Here is a 6024-nt window from a genome sequence, read left to right on the forward strand (position 1 = left end):
CTGGTGAGCTTGAACTGCCAACCTTGCAGTTCAAACGGCTTTGCAGTCTGGCGCATTAATCCACAGCACCACATTAGGACTACAATTCATGTAGTAATGGCCAAAAACATTTTCCCAAACCAAAGCCCAGATATTCAAAGCCTCACACTCAAACAGTCTGGCAATGACCTTCCTCTAGTTTCATCTTCTACATTCATGTAAAGAGAGAAACCTACCGCTCTGTTCCGTCTTTTTCCCTGGCAAAAAAAAAAAAAAAAAAAAAAGACAAAAATCAGAAAAATTTGGGAAGAAAAACCCATTACAAAATATTATTAAAGGATAAATCAAAGAATTTTCACAGTGTATTACAAACATTCTCACTGATTTTTACACCCAATGACCAATATGTGTTCTATGTATCATGAAAGTACTCATTGGCTTGTGTTTATATTATCTGTTCTTCTTGTCAATTGCTATCACATGGCTTGAGCATCATTAATGACACTACCAAGAATAAAGCAACACATTGGCCAGTTATGTGACATTCTCTCAATCACTATTATTTTATGTAATATAAAGGTAGGGCTGTTGTTGCTGTTAGTTGGGGCCATCGAATTGTCTCCCTCTCACAGTGACCCTGTTCACACCAGAACAAAACGATTCCTTGTCCAACATATCCTCACAATGGGTGTTACTCTTGAACCCATCAATGCGGACACAATATTAATTCATTTTAATCCAAGGGGTCTTTCTCTTCTTTTGCTGACCATACATTTTGCCAAGCATAATGTTCTTTTCCATGGACTGGTTTTAAGTATGAGAAACGAAGTCTCACAATTCTTGCCTCCAAAGAGCATGCTGGCTGTACCCCTTCCAAGTCCATTGCTGATTCTCTAGTGCTACAAGTGATCTTTAAATTTCAGTTGCTCTGATCTTTCTTTAATATGCATATACCTCCTTTGTATTCAATTTAATGTAATATGTGACCAAAGAGGGAATATAGAGAAAAAGTTTGATGTTTATTTTAAGTTGTAGTTGGATGCTTCCAAGTATCTTCTGACTCATAGCAAGCCTGTATAGAGTGTGCCAGAAATGGCTGGTGACTTTGAAACACTTACTGTCCAGTGCTTATAATATAGCGCCACACAAAGACTCTAGTATTAAAAGTTTTGAAAACATTTACACTAGATGAAAAACTTACTAGGGCAAATCAGTGCTCACCCATTGTTATGTGTCCCATCTAACTAGTCTCTATGAGCCCACTGAACCCACATAGCCTTTACAAAATAGATGTTTGCATATTTACTGTGTTGATGTTTCCATGGCATTTATAATGTGCACCTATGCATTCTTCAAGTTACCTTGCCTGGCTTTCATTAACATTTCTTCTATGCCTTCTGCCACCCTTTTCTTCATCATCAGTCTCCACTATAGTCTCTCTCTGTCAATTGCCAATCACAAATTTGTGGTTTCACAGGCGATACCGTTTGCTAGTTGTTTTATTTGTAACTGCATATTATTTTGAAAAATTCATTAAAGTTTTCAAAAAATTATGTTGTTCTTTAGGATCCAAATGTGGTACTGTTAGCTTAGCATAACATTTAAACATTTTAAATCACTCTGGAAAGATTATGGTGAAGTAAGCTGGAATTAATTTGCTTTGGGGATGATTTCTGTTTGTAGAGGAAAACAAAAAACTCACCTTCCCATATCTGAGTACACGCTGTAAAGAAAATTAGAGAATCATTTATCAAAGAAAAATGTGACATAATTTTAACTGATATTTCAATAATTTACATATTATACATACGAGTGCCTTTGCATGGCATTTTTAATAAACATACAGGTTGGAATAAGCTAGGGGTCTGACATACTTTAATGTTTACTGTGAATTATAGGAAATGGGATTAAAGTAACAATTGGATTCATTCTATTTGGCCTTTACAAATGCAGTCTCTTACTTAACCTTTATATGTTCTCATGACATGTATGTTTTTATGGAAGTATAATATCAGTATTTTAAAATTAAGATATCTAGGTTACATAATTTACAGACGTATATATTATGTTAACCGAAACCAAAATATCTACTAAAGAAAGCATAAAAGGTCAATTTTCTTGCCTCAAAACTAAGGCCATATCTTTCTAATTATAATTTGATTATATCCTTTAAAATATGTATTTTAATTGACAGGAGCTAGTGTTCTTTCTCTGTCATGTTTTTTTTTTTCTGATTAAACAACAAGAATCATTGAAAAGATAGATGAAATTTAATATTAAGGAAAAAGCAGTTTAAAAAGATGAAATTACTATGGAGAAAAGCAATTTATGCATAATGTCTGGATATTGACTGGTACAACATCTCAACATCTGCATTTGTTGTTCTTTCTGTTATATACACTGGATATGAATTAAAATAATTTTCTCACCCATTACATAATTTCTTCCTTCTGGAAAAAAAAAGACAGAAATCCTTTTAATGTTTGAGTATAAGCAAATTTACGATTTTAGTAACAGACATTTAATTCATATGTTGCTGTTGTTAAGTGCTGTCAAGATGGTTCCAACTCATGGCAATCCTGTATAATGTCTTTCAAGAAGTACCTGGTGATTTAGAATCAGAAACCTTGTGGTTGAAACCTACATTGCAGTCCAGCCCATTAACCCACAGCTCCATAGTAGGACTGCTTTATTCATATGTTGTTGTTTTTAAGAATGTTCAAGTCAGTTCTGACCCATAGTAACACTATATAGGGTTTCCGAGGAGCAGCTGGTGTTCTTGAAACACTGACCTTGCTGTTTAAATGGCTTTGCAGTCTGACACATTACCCCACAGCAACGTAAGAGGACATGCTCACAGACATTTTCCCAATCCAGTGCCCAGATATTGAAAGCCTTGAACTCATAGTCTGGCACTGACTTTCCTCTATTTACATCCTTTGCATTTCATGCAAAGAGAGAAACTTACCGCTCTCTTCTGTGATTTTCCCTGGAAAATAAAATGGTTAAAAATCAGAAAATTTTAGGAGGGAATAAAACCATTAAAAAATATTATTAAAGGATAAATCACAGAATTTTCAAATGGAATAACAAACATTCAAATTAGTTGGTAGACCCAATGAAAAAATACGTTTTATGTAATATGAAAGTACTGCTGAACCTGTGTTTATATGATCTGTTTTTGTTAAGTGCCATCAAGTTGTTTGATCATCATGATGACGCCAAAAGAATAAAGAACACACTGGCCAGTCCTGTGCCATTTTTGCAATCATTGCTATTTTATGTAGTATAAAGGTAGATATCTTGCTGTTGTCAGGTGCCATTGAGCTGTCTCCCTCTCACAGTGACCCTATGCACAACAGAACGAAAAAGTGCCTGGTCCAGTAACATCCTCACAATGGGTGTTATGCTTGAGCCCATTTGTCCTGACAAAATCCTATTTCACACGGGGTCTTCTTCTTTTCCGCTGACCATCCTCTTTGCCAAGCATAATGTCCTTCTCCAGGGACTGGTAAAAAATATGAGAGATGAAGTTTTGCCATCCTTGCCCCCAGGGAGCATTCTAGCTATAGAACACAGTCCTGCTTATTCTACGGTCTGTCAATCATACTTTGACTATTCTTCTCCAGCAACTAAAGCCAAACTCATCAATTCTTCTCTGGTCATTCGTTAGACACTGTCCAAGCAACACATGCAAATAAATAAAACTGGGTGTAGATAGGAAGAATTTGGAGACTAGGGTTGATTAACCTTTTTAACAATTCTGTAAAATAATAATTTGAAGTATTTACTAAATGAATGTTCAGTATGTGTATATTTAAATGATATTAAAAATAAGTGTTCAAACTGGGTAGTCTATTCATGACATCATTTGTTTATGAAGGAATATAAGAAACTTACCTATTTCTTCCTTAATGTTTTCTGAAAACGGTACAGATAAAATGGTTAGTGTTTTTTGTAATTGACTGTCTTTATTCTTTTCCATTCTAACACACGATGTGTTTTCCCTTCTCATCAACTTCCTCTTGTACCTTTCTCTTGAACTTGCAGAAGTGTCTTGAATACTTCACATAAACAATATTTTCAGAAATAATGGATGTGTATTTATGTAAACACTTTCTCTTCCTATTCGTCTTGCCATTTAAGTTGTCTGTTTTATTGTGCCTTTTGAAAAACGAAATTTTGGAGTCTTCATTATGTCCATTATATCAAGATATTTCATGGACTGGGCCTAAGTGGGAGGGAACTCTATGCCTAACACTGAAATAGAAGATTCTCTTCTCTGTGAATATTTTATCAGATAGCTTTTTTATGTAATTGTGGGTTGCGTTCTGAACTTATTGCTGTGCTCTGATGCTAGTAAAAGTCTGAATTCACATTTTGGCGCATGGATCATCAAACATCATGTTTCTTGTTGTTGTTGTTAAGTGCCGTTGATTGCCTTCTGACTCATAACAACCCTCTATAGGGTTCCAAGGAACAGTGGGTCAGGTTTTTCCTGCCAACTTTGTGCTAACTAATCAATTGCTTATTCTAAAATGCTACAACAGGTGACCTTTAACTTTCAGGTACTCTTTCGTCAATGTTCGTATACATCCTTTTTGATCAATTTAATGTAATATGTGATCAAAGAGAAAATCTAGACAACACGTTTGATGTGTATTCTAAGTTGTAGTTAGGTGGCTTCTAGTCTTTTCTGACTCATAGAGCCACAAAAAGTCTCCTGTATTAAAAGTATTGAAATCATTTACAGTAGATGAAAAACTTACTAGGGCAAACAGTGCTCACCCACTGTTATATGTGCCGTCCAAATATTCTCTTATGAGCACACTGAACACATAAAGCCTTTTCAAAGAGGGTCTGTGCTTATTAAATGTTTTGATGTTTCTGTGACATTTAGGGTGTGCACCTATGCATTCTTGAAATTACCTTGCCTGGTTTCCATTAAACATTTCCTCTATGTCTCTTTTTCTTTGTCATTAGTCTCCTCTATAGTGTCTCTCCCTCCTTTACAAAGCATAAAGTTGTCATTTCACAGGAGATTAATTTTACTTGTTGTTTCATTTGTGATTGCATATTTTCTGAATAAGTCTATAAAGTTTTCAAACATTATGTTCCTCTTTAGGATCCAAGTATGGCACTGCTAGCTAAGCATAACATTTAGACATTTTGAATCACTGTGAAAAAGTTTATGGCATAATTGCTGGAATTCATATGCTTTGGGGATGAGTTCTGTTTGTAGAGGAAGGCAAAAAACTCACCTTCAGATCTCTTTGTAATCACTGTAAAGAAAATTAGACAATCATGTATGAAGGAAAAATGTGACATAATTTTTTACTGATATTTTAATTATTTGCATATTTTACATAGGAATGGCTTTGTGTGGCATTGTTGATAAGCATGTATGCTGGAATGAACTGTGTGTCTGACTTACTTTGAAATTGACTGAATTATATTATATGAAAGAGAGTTAAAATAAGGATAGGATGCTTTCTATTTGGCCTTTACAATTGCATTCTTTTATTTAACCTTTGTAATGTTCCCATAACATATATTGTTTATGCAGGTATAATATTAGTAATTTCAAAATTAAGCATACATTTTTGATAAAAATATTAATTATTAATAAAAATTAAGTTAAAGTAATTTAAGACATATAAATTGGTTATAAGAAATCAAAGCATGGCTTAGTACAAAAAGTCAACTTTCTTGCCTCAAACCACAACTTATACCCTTTCAGTTGCCTTTTGTGCATATGAGTCCACATGAGCTAATAGTCTTTGTCTGCCGTCTATTTTTCTGATTAACCAACAGGACTCACCAAAGAGATGGAAGCAATTTATAATTACCAAAAAGGTAATTCATTAAGATGAAATTATAATGGGAAAAAATTTATGCATAATTTTTAGGTACTGATAAGAACATGCTCATATCATGTACATGTGTAGTTCCTTCAGTTATTTACTCTGGATATCAATGAAATAGAATTTTCTCAGCCTTCTCTTTAAAGGACAAAAATCCTTTATTTATTTAGAAGCAAGTTTT

At 34.1% G+C, this 6024-nt stretch overlaps 1 pseudogene; it reads right to left on the minus strand.

The window, feature by feature from the left end:
• Nucleotides 1-215: 215 nt before the first annotated feature.
• LOC102817611 overlaps nucleotides 216-6024 on the minus strand; it is a 150142-nt pseudogene continuing 144333 nt past the window's right edge.

This window comes from Chrysochloris asiatica, unplaced genomic scaffold (genome assembly GCF_000296735.1).
Source record: "Chrysochloris asiatica unplaced genomic scaffold, ChrAsi1.0 scaffold00038, whole genome shotgun sequence".
NCBI classification, from domain to species: Eukaryota; Metazoa; Chordata; class Mammalia; order Afrosoricida; family Chrysochloridae; genus Chrysochloris; species Chrysochloris asiatica.